This window comes from Corythoichthys intestinalis, chromosome 16 (genome assembly GCF_030265065.1).
Source record: "Corythoichthys intestinalis isolate RoL2023-P3 chromosome 16, ASM3026506v1, whole genome shotgun sequence".
Classification (NCBI taxonomy): domain Eukaryota; kingdom Metazoa; phylum Chordata; class Actinopteri; order Syngnathiformes; family Syngnathidae; genus Corythoichthys; species Corythoichthys intestinalis.
The window spans coordinates 24,540,832-24,564,827 of NC_080410.1; the positions used below are offsets into that span (position 1 = coordinate 24,540,832).

The 23,996-nt window shown below is 40.1% G+C and overlaps 1 non-coding gene across 1 annotated transcript; it reads right to left on the reverse strand.

Annotated features, from left to right (window-relative positions):
- Positions 1–15,430: 15,430 nt before the first annotated feature.
- Positions 15,431–15,512, reverse strand: trnas-cga (transfer RNA serine (anticodon CGA)). The gene has a single exon. It is a non-coding gene; the product is annotated as a tRNA-Ser (tRNA).
- Between the last annotated feature and the right edge of the window lie 8,484 nt (positions 15,513–23,996).

Here is a 23,996-nt window from a genome sequence, read left to right on the forward strand (position 1 = left end):
TTTTGAGTCAGCATTATTCTTTTGGAATGAGCATTGTTCATCTTTTTATCAAGATGTACTCTTAGCAAGGGCGTAGCTTTGCATAGGGATGGTAGGGACAAAACACTACCAAATTTTAAGGATGCTCAAATTGTCCCCACCAACTTTTAAGCAATCTTATTTGCATTATATAATGACTTCAGTTATATAAGTCATTTAGATTGTCTTTCCATATGTTGTATGGATAGAATTACCATTATTAAGTTAATTATTCTCATTATGTTAAGACTTACATTTACCCCTTTTTCTTGCTGAATGTGCCGCCCCCCGCTCCCACCCCCAAACGCACGTTTGTTTGGCTGATGACTAGACCCCCCTTTACTCCCCTTCCAAACACAAACGGACACACACAACCTCAACAGAAATACATGCCGCCTCCTCCGCTCCCTTCAAATAGGAGGGATATTAGAAGTCCTTTTCGGCCACCAGCAGCCACTGTAAGTAATGTAAAAAGACGTCAATATTGTGGACAGTGGTGAACAAGCTACTTATTTTTCTACTGACAGTCCGACCTGCATCAGAGTTAGCATAGCATTAAACTGGGTGACCTTGTTAACCTGCAAAACTTGAGTACACTGCAAAAATACACCTCCTTAAAACTAGTTAAATTCCCTTGTTCTTAGTGTAAATGTACTAGAAATAAGTGAAATTATCTGCCAGTGCTTTAATTAAATTTTTACTCAGATGTCTTGAAATAAGAAAAATAGCTAGCTGAAAGTAAGACTGACAGACCTATTTATGGTCTAATTATAAATTTACAGTGTGTTTTCTACTGTTATCGTTAATTGAATTGTGAGAAATGTAGTGAACTTTGCTGGAAACTATAGAACCAGCAAAACTTGAGCAAGACGCTGCTTAGTAAGAGAGGTCCCAGGACACAGTCTGTCTTCCAGCAAAAAGTGTACATGCAGGTTTTGCTGTTACTGTATATCGTCCCTACCAATGTTATGACCAAACATAAGCCCTTGAATTTTAGCCTTTACAGTGCACACAATTAACGTATAATTTCTTAACCTACTGGGGGAAAAGTATAATCTAACCCTTTCAGGGACAGTGGTCTCTACAGTGCACAGCTATATCACAGGTACATAACAAGAAAATCATGAATCACTTTAAGATTGATTTAAAACCTAATATATTTAAAAGGCATCTATAACAAAAACATGCTAAAAATGACAGCATTTCAGCCTACAGAAACGCTGCACGTTACTTAAGAAACATGCCTAAATGTAACCAGCGGATTTCTTGCACACATGCACTTGCGCAGGTGGGAGGTGTGTGCACGTGTGATGTTAATCTAACACTTCGCTGCCAGAGAATGAAAAAAAAAAACAGTGGCAGTGCTCACACTTCTGCCAGCTTCACGCACAATGAGACTTCTCACCTTCGATATGTGTGTTGTTAGGTGTACACACCTAACGACACACACGGTCTACTTTAGCCATTTTGCTGTTTGAGGAGTGTCAAACATGAGGTCACAGGGCCAGACGTGGCACACAACAGCGTTTTTTTTTTGTGGTAGTATATGATGTGTAAGTGCTGTTGACAGAAATAGACGTCCAATCCATTTTGACTGGTAGAGGCCCTTCCAGACAGAATAGATTGGATGTCTATTGCCATCAATGACAGCTAACTGTGAGTCAACTGAGTTATAACTGGGAGTGAAAGTAGCTAGAATGTCTTACCGGAACTCCTTGACGTAAAGGTCACCGCAGAGCCAGAATTTGATATACAGTGGTACCTCGACATCTTTTTGACATCAGACGTAAAATTTGACTTGCCATTTGTTTCTACATCTGACGACATGCTCAAAATACGACGACCTGACAGCGACGTAGACGGATGCACGGTGGATTTTCTTGTGAGAGAAATCAACACAGGTTCCAAGAAGGTTTGTGCAGGTGGTGAAATGAGGAAAAAGGTGACGCTTACCATTGAAATGAAGATGGAAATGATAGAAAAATATGAGCGTGGGGTGCGCATCCATGAACTGGCTCAACAATACGGCCGAAGAATGTCTACGATCCCCACGGTCCTCCTCCGACCTCCGTTTGCCAGTCTTTATAAGCTAAGGTGACAATTATAATTGTCGTAACATCGCAAAAGAAATCGCCAGCTTCGTCAGGTTTTGATCAATTTTTTTTTTCAGCACTTGTGCAACACAACATGTCTACTGTGCGCCACAGTTGACGGTGTCCTCAACAAAACATTAAAAAAGAAAGTGAAATCTCTACCGCACATATCCCTCTGTCTGTTACGTCAGTGACGCGGTGCGTTCAGGTACAGCACGCAAAACACACCTGCCACATGTAACCTGATTTGTTACATTATTACAGGAATTATTATTATTATCATTTTATTATTCCGGTTTTTATTAATCATTTATTTGTTTTGCCACGTGTAAATGCCCATTTGTAACAGTACCAGCAGTATTTATTAAAGGGTATTAAAACACTAAGGGGCTGTGAGATATCAATAGAACCGTTATGTGGCAAGATAACAAATATTAATAAAGTTAACAAAAAAAATGAATCGCATTCATGAGCAATTATTGAAAATAGATCGAAAATTACAAACATTTCCGAAAGTATTCCGGAAACAGCCGAATGGGGCGGAGACGTCATAACAAGCAAACGAAAGGTCGAGGCAGGTGCAATCGTTGTTTATCGACGAGAGAGTTGCGTTCGTGTTTTATCAAATAATCGCTAAAATGGTTCAAACCTGTCATGCTATGTGGTGTACAAATAGCCATTTGTCACAATCTAGTACCCATGAGTTCCCGAACGCGAGAAAAAGAGCTGGACTATGCAGACAATGAGTAAAATTCGTCCGTGCTAAGAGGGCTAATTTTGCAGACCCAGCCTCCTGCACGGTTTTGTGTGGTGTGCATCTTACACCTGAAAGCTTTTCGAACTATGGACAAATGAAATCAGGTTTCGCTAAGAAATTGCTGATGAAAGCAGCCACCATACACGTGCAGCCATCTAAATGCCCCGAGCAGAGGTTGCGCTAGACTTTTTCGTTGTCTGTCATTTTGACTGACAGGGTCATAAAAATCCGGTCATAATCTATTTTTACCCGTCACTTAAAATTTTAAAATGATGATAATGACATTGTGGTGACCCTTTGTTTGGCATAATTCACCTTCCGCACTTGTGTGTCCATTTGGCCGAGCGCGTTAGCGGCTACGACACAGTCACGTGACAGAGACACTTAAGAGCCGTGCGCGTTCCGGCTTGAATAGAGAGTTCACAGAGAGCAGCAGAGCTACAGCGGCTGGACACAGCAATTCGAGCTAACAAGACTCTTAACATTGCATACCGCTTCAACATATGCAATAGTATTTGGTTTTCATTCATTTTAAATTAATATTCTGTCCGAACAAGCTTAACAGAGAATCCACACCGTGCCATCACACATCAAGTAGATGAATATGTAACTTTTTCTCCGCAGTGACAAAAACAGCTGACTGTGGCCCCAGTAGGTAGGCTACATTATGGAACAATGAAATTAACAGCATATTTCTGCTACTTACCACAACATGTACTCATATATACTGTACTCATTTAATGTAAAAATCCTTTTTGGGTCATATTACCCCTAGTAACTCACAAAACCAAAATTTTGACGACTTAATTTGGGAAAAAAAACTTCAAATATTATATTATTATAAGTTTTTTTTTTTTTTTTTTTTGCTTTCATGAGGAAGTTTTTCAGACATTTCAATATTAAATCGCAAGAGCGCTTTGAAAATACTTTTTCAATTTTGTACGCCACATGATGTGACGCATCCAATCATATGATCACTTCTCCACATGGAGCAGGTTTTGAGTGTCCAGCTTTCCGGATATAAAATCTCAAGGGATGTGATTAAATGAAGTTTTCTCGAAAACCAGCCTTCAAAGAAAACACTTTCACAATTACATTTTCCTGAAACTTTGAAATGATCACTTTTACAACTGTAATGGAAACACAGCTAAAGGCACTCACTCGCTGCCATTGACAGTGATAGACATCCAATCAATTTTGACCAAATACCGTATTGGCCCAAACATAAGACGGCCCTGATTATAAGACGACCCCCTCTTTTTCAAGACTCAAGTTTGAAAAAAAGACTTTTGGAACACCAAATTAATTTTCTATACAGAAAATAATTACATTACATCTGAAACAAATGATTATAACAATATATTTGAGAGAAAAAGCATGTTATTTTGCCTCATTCAAATCTTTTTTTTTAAATTTATTATTATTTTTTTATCATTCAAATCTTAATATCTGAACATTTAAATATGTAAACTAGGGCTGCAGCTATCGAATATTTTAGTAGTAGATTAATCGATGAACTAGTTTTATCGAATAATCGAGTAATCGGATAAGGAACATAAAAAATGAAAATACCTAAGCTGTCTCAAACGGTATTAAAAAAAAAAAAAAAAAAAGGGAAAGGATCAATGTACAATAAAAGAGCAATTGGCTGACTTACATCGCTAAAATCAGCTAGCTTAAATGCTACAAAACGTAAACTTTTTTTTTTTTTTATGCTCTAAACAAATGGTTCAGACACATATTCCCACAAAAAACGGCTAAATATACTTATAAACTACTTTACGAATGCATAAAAAAAAACATTAGCTCAAACAAAAACTTAGCTTATGTTGGTCTTAACAGGGAGCAGCTGATTTCAGCCATGTGAAATGAGGCAGAATAGAGGGCAGTGTATCCACCCAAATCAATAAAACTAAATGCAAACACTTTCAAAATGAACCATTACAACACCACTTTAACCCTTTAAGGTCTGGGCCTATTTTGTCTGATTTTGCATGCCTTTGAAGTTGCCTTTATATTTCAAAGAAAGAATTGTTTACGATGGCCTGGTTTGGTCCCTTTTTTTGTGACACCTTGAACTTCATGTCCAAACTGTTGTTTCCTTCACTGACCAATTATAAATCATCATTTTGGGCCCAAAAAGACCAAAAATTCCAAAATCGTTTTGTCAAATTTTTTAATATTGATGTCCAATTGACAACCAAACATGCGTAACGAACCGTTTTGAAACTTTGTAATATTTATTCAACATGTTAGGATGAACATTCAACCAAAAAAATTTAGAATAAATAGTCTTATATTTGACAATTCAACATAAACAACAGGTATAGCCATAGGCATTTTTTGCCTTTATACATGCTCTAGTCAAAACAGGTTATATACAGCAGACCAAACAGTGAAGAACAGTGAAAAAATATATACCATCTAACACAAAAAGTGTTTAGAGGCCATCTCTTGATGAGTTTAGGTATTGCGGTCCATCACCTGATGAAAACTATGTACACACAATCAAGCTTATTGAACACACATTTATATACACAAATTGAGAAGACTGATTGTGGGAAAAAAAAATATATAACATTGGGGAAAAAAAGTATTTTCAAAAATATTTACAATAAACAAGTTAATTTTTTTTCAGGCATGTCACTCCGAAAAGCAGTTTCGTCCTGGAATTAGACACAGGGCTACATCCCACAGCCCACACTTCCATGGGGTGTCGGTCCTCTTTTCACCTTTTGCGCACTGCTGGCATTTCCTCCGGCCTTGAGTTGCTTTGCTTCTCCCTTCTGCCCCGTCACAGATGGTGACTGGCACATGGATTGTGCATTGCTGCTTTGGCTTAGTTGAGGCCTCGAATAGAATACCATAGCTGAATATGTGCTACATCCCTAATCTTCATATAGAAAGAAGAACACCACAAATTATAAATTCCTGCCTGGGATACACACCGTGCACGTACGACTTTGATCTGATATTCACATTTTATTATTATATACACAAACACACACTTATATTGCATCAAAATTAACTTTGTCTTGCAATATCAAAACAAACTTTCAAAAGAAACGTTTTCAACATAAAAAAAAAAAAAAGTGAGTTGGCTTACCTCTGCTCGTCGATGGCGTCACCCACGTGTTCAAATCCGTCACTATCTTCACTCACGGACTCTTCCGAAGAAGACGATGATGACGAATTTGGACAATCCTCTTCCTCAAGTTGATCAAAAAGCACAATTGCTTGCGCTAAATTTAGTTTTCCGTTCATTCTCAAAGTCACACAAAGTCGCTCGCTCGAATCAAACGGCCGTCGCTCGCCACCTCGCTGCTTCAGAACACTCCTCCCTCTCGTTCGGTGGAACCTTGCACGGCAGTTATATTTATAAAAAAAAAAAACGCATTTTGTGCTTCCACTGTGACTTCGAAAGGGTTCGTTTGATTTGTGTTTTTTTCATGGAGCTTCCGTTTTGAAAAAGGACAAGAAATGATGGAAATATAGACATAAACAGATGATCCATGCAGCGTTTTAATGTTTTTTTGAGAGGACAATAAAACTATAAAACTTAAATGCAGGCATGAAAATGGGTCAGGGGTTAAAAAGGTGAGAAGGGTGTGGAGGAAATATGTTCCAGTACACTGTATTGTACACCCCAACAAAATATTGAGCTCTGTCGACCCACACTGTGTTTCAGCAGGGCCATGCAGAGACCGGTGGAGGGGTGGGTGCTCGTAGATCAAAAGGGGCACATGAACAAGTATTTAATACACCTTAAACATAACTTAAATTTTAACCAGCTTTAGATAATAATTGGCTGCGACTGTGACATACTTTAATTGGGAGGGGGCAACAGTGAATAGAAATCAAAACTGTCATCAACACTTTCTGGCTGTGACTCAGTCAGTCTGCCTCTTTTCTTCCTTCAACCTCTGCATCAAAACTTCCTTCCTCAACTTGTTCACCTGAGAACAAACCACATCAGATGGTCACTGAGCCACCAACAGCACAGTTTTCTTAAAACTATTATTTCATTATTATCCATACTTAACAACTCTAGCACCTAATGATTAATAAAGCAATGACATAAAAATCTTATAGAAAAATAACATTGTAATTGTGTTTATAATTGGATTTAATACCCGACTATCCTTGCAAACTTGTTCTTACCAGGTCTGCTATTCACCCAGCTGATGAGGTATCCACTGCCTTTAGCAGCCTCATCTAACTCCTTTTTTTATCCCTCAATCTCCCTTCCCTACGACGCATGTCTATGTAATGAAATATAAATATTAAAAAAAAAAAAAAAAACAGACTCCCCGGTGGCTTTTAGTTTTAAAGCTTTCTTAATTTCTTTCTCACTCAATAACGATGGAGTTAGATTGTTTTTATTATTCAATCAAAAAACAAAGTTACTTCTATCAAAAACAAAGTTGCTTCAATCAAAATACAGTATATACTTTTAATCCCCAAAAGTAGCTTCAATTAAAAAAAAATTGTTTTTGATTGCAAAAATAAATTTGAGACAAAAAAAGCATTTGAAAACTATTTTTCATGATTGAAACAAATTTTTCCATTTAAGTAATGTTTTGCGTTTGGGCCACATTTTGGCTAGGACATTTGTGTCTTTATTATTCAATCAAATAAGTTGGGGCGCTACTTCGCGGTTTTCACTTATTGCGGCGGGTTCTGGTCCCCATTAACCGCGTAAAACGAGGGATCCCTGTATTTCTGAAAAGCTTTAAGAAGCAGGACTCATTCCCACCACTCGTCGGGCCGCTGTTGTGCCGACACCGGCCGTCAGCTCAAATCCAAGCCGAAAATAACGCGTCTCCGGCGGACGACGGGAGCGATGTGAGGCGCCCCCTCCATCCGAGAGAATGCCGCTTAATTTGACTCAACAGTGTGTTTCTTCATTTATATTACCGCTAAATACACAAGCTTGACGCCAATTTAACGGGAGCTATTTTTTTTCATGGGAGATTTGGCTAGCTCTGGCAGTGTTCAACACAAGCTGCAACGAATGGCAGTAACTTTTTTATATCGCAAAACGTGAAAACGGTTGAAACCATTACTCACCAAATTCAATCTGCTGGCAAATACAGGCAAGTGTGACAGTGTGTATGCTGCGCTCTGGTCTGCCCCGATGTGGATAAGGCCTGCTTTTTGTTTTCGCAGCTATGCAATGCCAACCAAAGGCTCTCCGAGCACTCCATGTACAGTAAGGAGTGCGCGCGTTTGGAATAATGGAACGCACCTTGGGCCGATGATTGGTTCTCGTCAGCGAAGCATCTAGAAGGATTTGCTGACTGTGTTCTTAAGTGCTCAGTTTACGTACTAGCTTAATCACATGATGATAATAATAATAATTAAATAAAACCTCCCGACCCCCCCCCCCCCTCCCAAAAAGAATTTCTCCTCGGATCTACGCAATTCACGTAGGTCGCCCTTTTTGACTTCAAAACGGCGAATTTCGCCGAAAGGTGAGAGATTTTCATGCCTGCTTTAAGAAGCAGGACTCATTCCCACCACTCATCGGGCCGGTGTTGTGCCGACACCGGCCGTCAGCTCAAATCCAAGCCGAAAATAACGCGTCTCCGGCGGACGACGGGAGCGATGTGAGGCGCCACTCCCACCCGAGAGCATGCTGCTTAATTTGACTCAACAGTGTGTTTCTTCGTTTATATTACCGTTAAATACACAAGCTTGACGCCAATTTAACGGGAGCTATTTTTTTCATGGGAGATTTGGCTAGCTCTGGCAGTGTTCAACGCAAGCTGCAACGAACGGCAGTAACTTTTTTATATCGCAAAATGTGAAAACGATTGAAACCATTACTCACCAAATTCAATCTGCTGGCAAATACAGACAAGTGTGTATGCTGCGCTCTGGTCTGCCCCGGTGTGGATAAGGCCTGGTTTTTGTTTTCGCAGCTATGCAATGCCACCCAAAGGCTCTCCGAGCACTCCATGTACAGTAAGGAGTGCGCGCGTTTGGAATAATGGAACGCACCTTGGACCGATGATTGGTTCTCGTCAGCGAAGCATCTAGAAGGATTTGCTGACTGTGTTCTTAAGTGCTCAGTTTACGTACTAAGTTAATCACATGATGATAATAATAATGTAACGTTGATAATAGTCAACCGTTTTATCAGATCGAAATTCTTTATTTGTGGAAACTTATTGAACAACACGACTGCTATCTGCCGCAGCCAACGCACATATCTCCCCCGCCAGAACAAACGTAAACACGGAAGGCACGTCCCTCGCTCTCCCGCACCTCCCTCACCCCTCTACGTCATGCGGTGCATTCAGGAACACATGCTAACACCCTCGCCACATTATAACTCGATTCGTTACAATAATAATAATTAAATAAAACCTCCCGACCCCCCCCCCCCCCTCCTCCCAAAAAGAATTTCTCCTCGGATCTACGCAATTCACGTAGGTCGCCATTTTTGACTTCAAAACGGCGAATTTCGCCGAAAGGTGAGAGATTTTCATGCCTGTAAATGACAATATCTCATGTTTTAGTTGGTCGATTGACTTCAAATAATAACGAGAGTAAACCGCAACTTCCGCACATTAAAACAAGACAACCAACGGCATGTGGGTGACGTAATTAAAACGTGAGGGCGCTTCAAAGACGACGTGCGCTGAGGACGCGCCGGCGCGTCCTTCGACTCTCAAGGGTTAATTAAACAAATACTCGATGCAGCAAAATTTAATTCGAATCTTTTTTTCCTAATCAAATGCTCGAGTTGATCGATTAATCGTTGCAGCACTAATGTAAACTAAAGTGCAATCACATTCATAAATGAAAGGCTTCTGGTTTTTGAAATGTAAATAAACCAGTCTGTTGTGATAGAACAACAAAATTGCAATAACTGCGTTAACCATCAAAGTGAGGTCTAACTGTAACTGTAGTCTTGAAACAAATCTGAATAAGGAAAAACATTGCAATAAAATAATGCAAACTGGTTAAACTTGAGAGTAGCTGAGACCTAACCCTAACCCTAACCCTCATGACGGAACATTACTCTTCAAGTTCAGCATTCGCTTCAATGATATCGGGCGCCCTCTAGCGTGAATGGGTATTATGTCTAGACCCCGAATATAAGACGACTCCCACTTTTTCAGTCTTATTTCAATGCAAAAAACACTGTCTTATATTCGGGCTAATACGGTAGTCAATAATAGATAAATAGATTCAAATACTTCAGCGAGTGACATAATGACAACTAAAAGTAATGATAATAATGAAATAAAAATATGAAGATATCCAAAATTGGATGGAACAGAATGAGTTATCTTAATAGTGAATAAAGTAATACACAATAAAAAGTGTCATTTATACATTTTTATCTGTACAAAGGCTTAACTCGAATGAATCAAGATTTATGAATGGTCCATTTGAGATAATGAAAATGAATGGCACGTCCGCTGGGGTCAGCGTACGAGACCCAGAGGAGTCAGACGGCACTTGTCTTCACGTTATTGATCGAAACGGCGAAAAGAACGATTGCGCGGCTCGGATTATTGACGGCCTCTGGTGCAAACGCTGTAATTAAAGAGTCCCCCGTGTCTGCTGTGGGGTCACTATGATGGCTATCAGCGATAAACACGATACAGAAGGGTGTCATGTATCAAGGGGGAGGCGGTGTTTTGCATTGTGATTGGTTCATCCATAGGCCCGTCTTTGGTTTTACTGTGCAGTAAGCAACCTTTCAGCTTTTTGTGGGCATAAAGTTTTAAAGAGTAGGCTTTTCTTTCACAAGAAGAAAAAAGTAAACTTTGCAGCCATCTTTAGTAATCATGGGTCAGTTTCACCCAAAAACACAGGTAGCCTGAAACTGTAAAACAACAAAACAAAACAACCATTTCAACTGCGACATTTGACTTGACTCAAACTAAAATTCAGGATAGCACATTTTAGAATGAAACTTTGACACCTCTGAGAAGTTTGCCCCCCATCAGACTCAAATTTGTTTAAAAATTATCTCAATCGTTTGTGCTATGTTTGTGCTGTCAAAAGTTTTTTTTGTGCTGCTATCGTTTTTGAGATATTAATTTCAAGAGATGATGTCACGCAGCCCCCCATTTATTGCGAAATGGACCCGAAACGGTGACATTCGATTGTGCTCGTATGTGCTCATTTGTGCTGTAAAAATTGTCATTTGTGCTTCCATCCTTCCATCCGTCCGTCCATCCATCCATCCATCCATCCATCCATCCATCCATCATCTTCTGCTTGCTCCGGGGTCGGGTCATGGGGGGAGCAGCTTTAACAGGGAAGCCCAGATTTCCCTCTCCCCATCCACTTCAACCAGCTCCTCCGATGGGATCCCAAAGCATTCCCAGGCCAGCCGAGAGACATAGTCTCTCCAGCTTGTCCTGGGTCATCCCCGGGGGCTCCCGCCAGTGGGACACGCCCGGAACACCTCTCCAGGGAGGCATTCAGTAGGCATCCGAACCAGATGCCCGAGCCACCTTAGCTGGCTCCTCTGATTGTGGAGGAGTAGCAGCTCGACGCCGAGTCCCTCCTGGATGACCGATCTTCTCACCGTATCTCTAAGGGAGAGCCCGGACACCCCTCACATATGGTCATGACCCACAGTTCATGATCATAGGTGAGGGTAGGAATGTAGATCGACTGGTAAATCGAGAACTTTGCCTTTTGGCTCAGGTCCTTCTTCACCACTACAGACCGGGGCAGAGTCTGCATTACTGCAGACGCTGCACCGATCCGCCTTTCATCGATCTCCTGCTCCCTCCTACCCTCACTCGTGAATAAGACCCTAAGATACTTGAACTTCTCCACTTGGGGCAGAATCTCATCCCCGACCCAGAGAGGGCACTCCACCCTTTTCCGACTGAGGACCATGGTCTCGGATTTGGAGGTATTGATCTTCATCCCGACCGCTTTACACTCGACTGCGAACCGCTGCAGTGAGAGTTGGAGGTCATGGCTTGATTAAGCCAACAGCACCAGATAATCTGCAATAAGCAGAGATGCAATGCTGAGGTCACCAAACCGGACCCCCTCAACGCTTCAGCTGCGCCTAGAAATTCTGTCCATAAAAATTATGAACAGAATCGGTGAGTCCATCCCTCATTGTGTGCTGCTATTGTTTCATAGATATTGAGATATTACTTTCGAGTGATGAGCACCCCGAAGGGGTCGTTTGCGCTACTTTTGCGTTAGTTGTTGGGACACCCTTCTGTTATTGAGTTGGTAAGCTATGTAAGCCGCGACGGAGAGGCTGCGACTGACCTAATCACTCGAAATTATTATCTCAATATCTCTAAAACGACAGCAGTCAAAACGAAAAATTTTAAAGCACACATGAACACAAATCTAGCACAAACCAATGGCACCTTTGTGGTTCTGGTTCTGTGCGACATCATCACTAGCAATCCAAAGCATAATATTTTACTAAACCGTTTGTTTACAGCACAAAATGAAAAAAAAAATAATAATACATTTTATTTATAACGCACTTTACATTTGAAAAACAAATCTCAAAGTGCACATCTCCGGAAAAAAATAACAAAATAAAATAAAAGACTAAGAATAAAAGAGTAAAAGCAAAACAGGCAGAAGCACAGATAAAATCAGATACCAATCAGATAAAAGTAAGGTATGATAAAATTTGCTAGAATAAGCTTTTTTAAAAAGGTGAGTTTTTAGTCCTTTTTTGAGGGCGTTCCACAGACGGGGAGCAGCAGCTGCAAAGGCCCTGTCGCCCATAGTCTTGAGCCGAGTCCTGGGCGGGAGTAGACGCTGCTGTTGACCTGACCGGGTTCTGGCTGAAGTATGTGACGTGAGGAGTTCGGTGAGGTAGGTGGGGGCTACACCGTGTAGACAGTGATGGGTGTGAAGGAGGATTTTGAATTCAATACGGAGGTGAACAGGGAGCCAGTGTAGGGTGTGAAGGATGGAGGTGATGTGCTCGTGTTTACGCACCCTCATCAGCACAAAATAGCACGAACAAAGCACAAACGTTTGACACAATTTTTAGCCATTTTTAATCAAAACGGGGGGCTGGTTGACCTCAAGTTGATCTATAAAAGACTTGTAAACATTTCAAAAACGATAGTGGCACAAACAGAACCTTTTACAGCAGAAACAAGCATAAACACAGAATAAACGACATTATTTTTATGTAATTTTTTTATCTGATGGAGGTAACTTTGACTTTGAATAAAAGACAATGAAACTAGACTATTTAAATTTGACCCAAATTACGTGCTTCAAAACATGGGAAAATAATTTTTGCGGTTCAAAACTTCGCTGTTTTGTGGCAAAAGGTGGATTTTTCAGATGAATCTTCCATTGAATTACACAACAGTTGCTCCAAATATTGCAGGAGACCTACTGGAGCCCGCATGGATCCGAGATTCACTCAGAAAACAGTGAAGTTTGGTAGTGGGAAAATCATGGTCTGGGTTTACATCCAGAATGGGGGTGTGCGAAAGATATGCAGGGTGGAAGGCAACATAAATAGTCTGAAATATCAACAAATCTTAGCTGCCTCTTTCATTTCTAACCATAAAAAGGGACAAATTCTGCAGCCGGATGGTGCTCCATCGCATACTTCAATCTCTACCTCAAAGTTCCTCAAGGCAAAGAAGATCAAGATCCTCCAGGACTGGCCAGCCCGTTCACCAGACATGAACAGGATGAAAGAGGAAGCATGGAAGACGAAACCCACGAATGTTAATGAACTCTGGGAGGCATGCAAGACTGCTTTCTTTAATGTTCCTGATGACCTCATCAATAAATTGTATGAATCTTTGCCGAACCGCATGGATGCACTCCTTCAAGCCCATGGAAGTCATACAAAAGATTAAATTTGGCTCTCACAGCACCACTACTTAATTCGCTTATGTTATGTAACATATTTTTGTATTTGAAGTACATTTTTTGTTCAATTTTCACACTACTTTCTGTAGGCGACAAAACTTTTGTCTTGCCAAAAGTTGACCTTTCTGTCTTCATTAAATGATAAATCTTTTTTCAGTGAAACAAATATATTTTTGTACATTCAACATCATTTGGGAGGGTCTTAGCTTTCATATGAGCCATTTCTGAAACCAATTGAATAATTAAAAGTCAGGTTATTAGCAATTGTTTCTACAAAATGGATAAGCGACAAGACTTTCTTCAGGGACTGAAGAAAGGGGGTTTCATAATTTTACTGAAAAAAAATTGTATTGTTCGTCAGTAACTAAATTTTACAGTAGATTTATAATTTTCTTAAACTTTACATCATGGTAGTGAAAATTCCATATTATTTTTTTTTACTGTGATTCACATGTAACTGGTTTTGATGGTGGTGGTAACATTGTCTTGCAACCCTCCCCCCAAAACCATATTTGAACCCACAGCGTTATCTTGGCAGTCAAACGTGCTAACTACAGAGCTTCTATGGGCCACATGGCACAGGTGCGTGCGTGTAGAAAATAAGAAAAACGCTACTCTCCGAGAACTTAAAAGAGTGTACTAGCGGCCGAAGCGTGATATTGTTGTTGGCTCAGTAGTCAGCACACCTGACTGCTACAGTGATAGTCTGCTTTCAAACCCCAGTTGGGGAAAGTGGATACGATTGAGGGAGCTCTGTGATGTCCCAACTATAAGAATAGTTACACTTCTGTACTTTTCACAATCTTTTCCTGAAAAAAATAACAGTTAAAGCAACACTGGGTAACTTCTCAGACTTTATAAAATATTTTCATAACATTTGTGATGATATGTCGACTGACAACTAGTTGAATGTAGTTGAGATGCTCCACAATTTCATTGTAGAACTGTACAATAACAATAAAGGGCTATTCTATTCTACAGTGGGGCAAATAAGTATTTAGTCAACCACTAATTGTGCAAGTTCTCCCACTTGAAAATATTAGAGAGGCCTGTAATTGTCAACATGGGTAAACCTCAACCATGAGAGACAGAATGTGGGAAAAAAAACCCAGAAAATCACATTGTTTGATTTTTAAAGAATTTATTTGCAAATCATGGTGGAAAATAAGTATTTGGTCAATACCAAAAGTTCATCTCAATACTTTGTTATGTACCCTTTTTTTTCACATTCTTTCTCTCATGGTTGAGGTTTACCCATGTTGACAATTACAGGCCTCTCTAATCTTTTCAAGTATGAGAACTTGCACAATTGGTGGTTGACTAAATACTTATTTGCCCCACTGTATATAAAAAAGAGGCATATGGTGATAAAAGATAGATTAAGAAAGCTGTTGATAAAAAAGCTAAGGCTAAACTTCGGTCGGCTCGGCTATTTTCCCGTCTTTTTCAGCCCTCAAAACTCAAGCCATCTCTTTAACTGAACATATGTATCTTTACCAGTGAATTTGGCACCAGGGACATCATTTTCGGACAGAATTGGTAGGTTTAGCTCAGTAAACATCTTGTTCATACACTATTTTCATTAATTTACTATTGGGGACAAACGGGAGGTACCCCCGGCCACCCACAATTGCTAACGTCATGAACATTAATGAGCAAAAGTGACATGTTGCTTTCGGTACGCCATTGCTGGGCAAAACCCAAACGTCACGGACAGGATTCGAACCTGTGAGGGGATACCCCATTAGATTTCGAGTCTAACGCCTTAACCTCTCGGCCACCGTGACTGTTTCAAAATGCTGCAAACATTAAAAAAAAAAAAAAAACCCTCTGGGAAGTTACATGACATTTGCATGAACAGAATCCAAGTGGTTCAAGTGTTGAGCCCTGAGGCCTAACTTTGTTTGGATTTAAATCTAAAAACAACATCAAAAGCCCATACGTCTTCCTCTAAACGCATTATAGATCATGTTTCCACGTCTGGCACATGTCTAAATTTCCCCCCCACGGGCGCTTTGAAGGCTGACCTCTCCCTTCACGCACATTTGGAGAAGGAGCCCGCTTCCCATTTTGACACTGGGCGTCATCCATCTCGCGCTGCCCTTCATTGTCCCACGCTGCGTTTAAATGACAGTGATACATACGGCACATTACCCAAACAAAGGCTTTGACAAGGCCCTCCTTGTTTAAAAAAAAAAAAAAATGACGTGTTAAAGTGTATTCTTTACATCTGGATGTGCTGAGGGCGACGACTGCCATTTAAATTCACCAGGGGGGAAAAAATGAAATTTGCGAGCGTGTAATCATCTCTGGTCCCCTCTCAGTTTTATCTGCAGAGGATTTGGAGGATCCTCCCTCCCCCGTAGCACGCATTAATATTCATGGAGAAGATTCCCAGCTCGCCTGTAGCTAAAGCACTCCAGAATGGAAAATATGGCCAGCAGGCTGTGTGGGGAGAAGCCATTAGGATTTTCATATGCCGCTTGCGTGAGCTTGTCATGAGAGGCGATGTATATCAATCCGTGTTTTTAACCTACACACATTGACTATCACTAAACGGAGTCGAGTACTGCTAATTGCTGACGGAACGATTCGAAATGAGGCCTTCGTGATGAGCAATTGCGTGTGAGGGACAGATACACTGTGGGGAAAAAAATGAAAATAATGAAAAATTTAATGTCAGATTAACAGCAAACTATCATAAAAAGAACAACATTTTAAAGTAACACGAGGTAACTTTTCAGTTTTGGTCGATTTTAGCGACGCAGGTGGACAAAACCGGTAGTGTTTTGCCTTAAGTAAGACTGCGTTTCCAATGGGGGACCAGCACACACAGTTGCAAAATCCCGTCGCCTGCAGATGGAATAAACGACATTTCTGTTCCCAGCGGCTGTGTGAAGGATGAATAGGAAGGAGGTAATGAATCAAGTTGCGTCTAAACAATAGGACAGACTTCATAATAATTGACATGACACAAGGCACAGGGCCGATCCATAGGGGGCCTATTTTCAAAAACTTCAAATTCAAATATTTTAAAAACCAAAGCTGCTACTGACCTAAAACCAAAACAGGCAACTACCTTGGCAAATATGAGTCTCCATGAGCAGCGGCATCAAAAAATTCAAAGTCGCTCCCTCATAAATTCCCGATTAATTATTTTTCATATAACAAAACTTAAAATGGCTATAAAATTCTAAAATTTTACACTAGATGCACAAAAGTCGCCAAATGCAGAGATAATTACCTATATTTTCAGGATCAACAGCAATATTTAACATATCATATACAGTGGGGCAAATCAGTATTTAGTCAACCACCAATTGTGTAAGTTCTCCTACTTGAAAAGATTTGAGAGGCCTGTAATTGTCAACATGGGTAAACCTCAACCATGAGAGACAGAATGTGGAGAAGAAAAAAAAAACAGAAAATCACATTGTTTGATTTTTCAAGAATTTATTTCCAAATTAGAGTGGAAAATAAGTATTTGGTCACCTGCAAACAAGCAAGATTTCTGGCTGTCAAAGAGGTCTAACTTCTTCTAACGAGGCTCCACTCGTTACCTGTATTAATGGCACCTGTTTTCACTCGTGTGCAAGTTCTCCTACTTGAAAAGATTAGAGAGGCCTATAATTGTCAACATGGGTAAACCTCAACCATGAGAGAAAATCAAATTGTTTGATTTTTAAAGAATTTATTTCCAAATTAGAGTGGAAAATGAGTATTTGGTCACCTACAGACAAGCAAGATTTCTGGCTGTCACAGAGATCTAACTTCTTCTAACGAGATCTAATGAGGTGTAAGGAGGCTCCGCTGGTTACCTCTATTAATGGCACCTATTTTAACTCATTATCGGTATAAAAGACACCTGTCCACAATCTCAGTCAGTCACACTCCAAACCCCACTACGGCCAAGACCAAAGAGCTGTCGAAGGGCACCAGAGACAAAATTGTAGACCTGCACCAGGCTGGGAAGACTGAATCTGCAATAGGTAAAACACTTGGTGTAAAAAAATCAACTGTGGGGGCAATTATTAGAAAATGGAAGACATACAAGACCACTGATAATCTCCCTCGATCTGGGGCTCCATGCAAGATCTCACCCCATGGCGTCAAAATGATAACAAGAACGGTGAGCAAAAATCCCAGAAGCACACAGGGTGACCTAGTGAATGACCTACGGAGAGCTGGGACCACAGTAACAAAGGCTACTATCAGTAAAACAATGCGCCGCCAGGGACTCAAATCCTGCACTGCCAGATGTGTCTCCCTGCTGAAGCCAGTACACGCCGTCTGCATTTCGCTAGAGAGCATTTGGATATCCAGAAGAGGACTGGGAGAATGTGTTATGGTCAGATGAAATCAAAATAGAACTTTTTGGTAGAAACACAGGTTCTCTTGTTTGGAGGAGAAAGAATACTGAATTGCATCCGAAGAACACCATACCCACTGTGAAGCATGACGGTGGAAGCATCATGCTTTGGGGCTGTTTTTCTGCAAAGGGACCAGGACGACTGATCCGTGTAGAGGAAAGAATGAATGGGGCCATGTATCGAGAGATTTTGAGTGAAAATCTCCTTCAATCAGCAAGGGCATTGAAGATGAGACGTGGCTGGGTCTTTCAGCATGACCATGATCCCAAACACACAGCCAGGGCAACAAAGGAGTGGCTTCGTAAGAAGCATTTCAAGGTACTGGAGTGGCCTAGACAGTCTCCAGATCTCAGCCCCATAGAAAATCCGTGTAGAGAGTTCAAAGTCTATGTTGCCCAATGACAGCCCCAAAACATCACTGCTCTAAAGGAGTTCTGCATGGAGGAATGGGCCAAACTACCACCAACAGTGTGTGAAAAGCTTGTGAAGAGTTACAGAAAACGTTTGGCCTCCGTTATTGCCAACAAAGGGTACATAACAAAGTATTGAGATGAACTTTTGGTATTGACCAAATATTTATTTTCCACCATGATTTGCAAATAAATTCTTTAAAAATGAAACAATGTAATTTTAATCTGCAATATTTTGATAGTTGAATAATCATCTAAAGACATTGGTGACCTAAAAATCTACCAAATCCTCTTTTTGCACCTCTTACTACTATGATAAAATGTAAATAATGTTATTTATATTACACTTTGAATAAAAAAAGAAAAGAAAAAAACTGTAAATATGTATTTAAAATGTATGCTTGTTTTTTTTTTGGGGGGGGGGGGGGTGTTTTTTAAAATCATAATTGCATAATTAATCGACAATGAATAAATTATCAAAATAAGTTAGCTTTTTTTTTGTTAGTCGATCAATTATTCAGAGCATAGATTTCACTATCAGTTGACGGAAAACGGGGCGCGGTGCTCTGTTTAAAAATTTTTTTTTTTAAAAAAACAACAACAAAAAAAGATAAAATCCTGATTAATTATTTTTTATATAAGTATAACAAAACTTAAAATGGCTACAAAATTCTCAAATTTTATGTTCCATTTAATAAAACACAATTTTTTTTTTTTTTGTAATGGACACAGAAATGTCTAAATTACTTGTTTTTTTGCCCCTCAAAAATGGGCAGTTGGCCAAAAAACACCTGATTATTTGAATGTAAATTTACGCTATTGTGTATACAGTAGGTACAAAATCCAACATGGCGGCCATTGCAAATTCTTGTAAATAAATGCGTAATTCCCAGAATTTCCAGAGATAATAATGTTAAACAGTCTAGATTCTTGGTCGAAAGCAAAAAAATGGGCAGTTATCAATCATTTTTCATAAATATTTCAAGCTAATGTTACGCAAATTTTTTCCATTGATATTTTTTTACAATGTTTTAAAGTGCATGGTGCTATTTTATATAATAATTACCTCAAATCCTCGACTAAATCACTCTTGAGGCACCCCTGCCTGCTTGTATACACTAAAACCTTTGTCCTGTTTCCACCTAAATCCGGCGTTAGAACGCAGCATTTGTTTGAGTTTATCGCAGTGAAAGCTGTCTGAACGCTCTACCTGGCCCAGCCCCCTACGGGAAGCCGTGGCGCAATGTCTGTAGGAGCTGTCCAGTCAACTGATAGTGAAGTCTGTGTTTATAGATAATGTTGAGCAAAAATTGTCCTATTAATTTTTTTAGCTTATTGTAAATATTCTCCAATATATTATTATTATTGTCGTTATTATTATACATACATACTTTATATTTTAAATTGAAAAAAGAAAAACATATAAATAACTAATCCTTATTTTATTTTATTTTATTTTTTTCTGAAAAATGACCACTGCTGCCAGCCCTCCCTTTTCAAACAGAAGAGACGTCTATTTCCATCTGTAGTTTACACTTGAAATTATGCCCTCGTTCACGGTACTTGTGGTGTATAACGGGCCACCTAGAGTCCAATCCCTTTAACGCCATTAATATTTAAGCACTTTAAATCTGAAATGGCCTTTGTCATGTCATGGCTGTTCATTTGAAGGGGAAGAGAGGCAGAGGCTCATGCAGAACCAGGTTGTGTCCTCATATGGATGGAGCAGACCTCCCCACTCCACTCCATTGCACATAAATGGCCAAAATGTTGGCCAAAGCTTCTGCAAACATTTGCCTGCGCCCCAGCTGACCTCTCGGCGCTGAACGCACTCCAGCGCGCTCGCTGGAGTGCTGTGTCTCCCGCCGCCGAGCTTCGTCTTTCACATGTAAATGAGACTTTAATCTACGCTGCTCTAATAGACAGTCATGGTAACGGAGGCGGGCCTAATGAGGAAGGGGTGCAGGTTCAAATGTGGACACATGCACCCGCCACTCAAGCGAGCAACAGTTTAAATGTGGCCAAATACCATCGGGTGAGTGCACACACGCACGTACACTTAACATGTACTTGTAAAAATAACATTTTGAACAAAAACACTCAAAACTGACTGCGCAGTCATAAAATTTTAGCGGTCCATGACATCATATTTTGGCGCAGTATGTGTGGTACATTGCAATCAATGTTCTCTGTAATTTTAAATTTGTCTGAGCAGACACACAAGCTCCCTGGGCACCCTGAGGACCACTGTGAGCAACATCAGATGTGTCCACACACCAGTATCACGCCTGTTCAAAACCTTGGATTATAGCAAGTTACATGGCTTATTAAAAGAATCAAATTACAGCAGCAATTTTAATTGGTTTCCGTAATTCTCGGACTATAAGCTGCTACTTGTTTCCCTCATTTTGAATCCTGCGGCTTATTGTCCAGTGTGGCTTATTTGTTGATTCATTTGGGTTAATAGGTAAAGCTTTATTTGACGGCGGCTTCATTATACAGCCATAAGACAGTCATAATTATGATTTGACACTATTATGAGCATTAATGAATGCTTATGACAGATGTCATTAACTCATTTGCTCCCAGATACGTATAAATACGTTCTATTTTTAAATGCTTCACTGTCCCAAAAACGTATTTATACGTCTTTTGCGTTTTTTTTTTTTTTTTTAACAAGAAGCATCTAGAGCATCCAATCTATCTGAAAAAAAAAGAGCTCAAAACGCATTTTAAAGCAATAAAACTGGCCACTGGAGGGCAGTAGCGCATTTTGTAAGACCCGCAACCCGATTCAACAGCAGTGAACGGATCGGTAATATCTTCATTTATTTTATTATTCATTTATTATTTATTATTTAAGAGAATGGGACATTTTTATTCTTATTCTTGCACGGTCGGAGTGCTGGCGGCTTAATGCCAGGCGGCGGACGACCGAGCAAAAGTCCCGAGAGGACGCCTGGTATGCCAGCCGCTGGACGACAGAGCAAAACGACTGGGACAACAAGTGCAGCGGGCTCGCCGAGCAAACCCCACAGAGACTCAAAAATAATTCATCTTTTTGAGACAAACTACGATGGGGGGAAAAGTTTACACGGCTGACGCAGCGACAACGGCGTCATCTCAGCGACAACTGCGTCATCTCTCAGTAGTCATGTGTAAATAAATTGTTACTTTGCTATCAAAAGCTCTATTTGTCTGGTTCTTTATGATATTTTGTAAAAGGAAAACATTATTCAGATGTTTGGGATGTAACTAATGCAAAAAATAGCTGTGTTAAAGTCAAAGTTATGTTTGAAATGTATGCGTTTAAAAAAAGCCAATTTTCTCCGTTTTTTCATCAGAAATTGGAAAAATTGCTCAAACTAAGCTATTTTCTAATGCTGATTTCTAAAGAATGGAAAAAGATATGAACTTACTTTTTTTCTGCTGAAAGAAGAGAGTCTAATCTTTCTTTTGGTGGGTTCCATGTTTACATAGCAATAGAACAGAATTTTCTGTGGGCCTTGCAAAATCAGTCAAAATCCAGTAAAACGGCCGGGAGCGAAGGGCCTTGCTCTGGTGAAAATGGCTGGGAGTGAATGAGTTAAGTATCATCCGGCAAATTATGTCACTAACTAATTTATGTCTAGCTCGGATCTTTTACACCCATTCAAAAGCGATAATTTGCTGGATGACACAAAATGACATCTGTCATAAGCATTCATTAATGCTCATGGTAGTGTCATGTCATAATTATGATGGTCTTATGACATTCTTATAGCACCACTTAATGAAATGACTGGAATAATAACTGAAGAAATAATTAGCGCAGAACATGAATTTTGATTGTCATTTACATCTGTAGCGCTGCAATGCATGCTAGGAGGCATGTTGGATGACAGCAGTGTTGACAGCAGGCAGCAGCAGAGGTTGACTGTCTCCCTCAAGGGGGAAGTGATGGCCAAATGAAGCCCTGAAGCAGTGATGGTTAATGGTGGTTCATTTGGTCTTATAATGCCGCTGTCAAATAAAGTGTTACCAGTTCAAATCTTTTGGTGTAAATACCCCATTATACAGTGAGAACAGCTGTGGCTTATAGTCCAGAGCGGCTTATCTATGAACAAATGACATTTTTGTGTCAAATTTGGTGGGCTGTGGCTTATTGTCAGGTACGCCTTGTAGTCTGAAAATTACGGTATATCAAACTTCCACATTAACATTGATCATAAGGACCATAAGGACACTCAGATTCCTTTTTTGTTTTGTTTTTTATGACAAAGCAGCGAACAGGAAGGGGTTATGGGGGAACAGAAGAAAAGAAACACAAGAGAAGAAAGAAAGGTAACACAAACTACAACAAGAAATACATTGAACGTCTACACAAACCACTAATATGTTGGTGCTATTGTCAGCAAGTTGTATTTCCGGTTGACACCATGTGGGGGCCTGTTGACCAGGGAAAGAGGGGGACGGGGGTGTGGGAGTCTATAAGCTAAGTGATTGAAAGGGGTAGAGTGTACACAAATCAGCTCTGTGATCTAGAACCCGGTGATTGTGTGAATCCCTTGTGAGTGTAAGCCCGTTGGCGACCGACCCTACGCCTCCCCATCGCCAATACCGGCACCGGGAGCCCCCCACCTGAGCACACCCCATCACATCCAGCCGCATGCGAGCCCCACCAGGCGTGTGACGGCCACGCAGACAAGCGGGCGCCAACCCATGGCCATGGCCCCCAAACAGCCATCTTGGGAGGGAGGGCGGGCGGGAAGGGGGGGGATTTCAGCACAGTCCATTCCTCCTCCCGCAGCCCAGGACACTCAGATTCCTGTCCCTTACTTGTCTAAGCAAGTAAGCAGGTGAACAGGACAGGTTTAAAAATTTAATTAAAAAAAAAAAAAAAAAAAAATTTAAAAAGGAAAAGGGAAAGCATCTCACCCAGTTTTCACCGCTTGTTCTTCTATTTTCACATACTCCGACAGCCATTCCATCTTAAAAGAACCGCATTTCGTTTTTTAAATTTGGCTTTAGGAGTGTAGTGTCGCGACTCGTTTCTTTTCGCCATGACAAGGGATTAGCATTTGCATCTCTTAATTCTGCTGCCCTGTTGTAAAATAGCTAACTTGCACATCACATATGGGCAGGGCACATATGCAAACTGTCAACCCTATAATTGGCTGCGCAGCATAAGTGAACTGTATCGTATTATTGGCTAGACACCTGTCGCTGATTGAGTTACGTTGCAAAATGGTACAGAAAACAATTTTATAGGTCTAATTATCTAGATTATATCAGTTCTAAAATTAGATATACGTAATACGTTTCTGTTGAATTTTATTTTGTGCGCTGCATAGATTTTGTTGTGCGCTAAGTTTGTACAAAAGGAAATATTGATTGCAATAGCAATATGACAACAATGCACATGATTTATTGTAATTGTTGATGATAGCAGCAATTAAAAAAGCAATATTAATTTAAAAAAAAAAAATATTTTTTTTTTTAAAAACTAGGC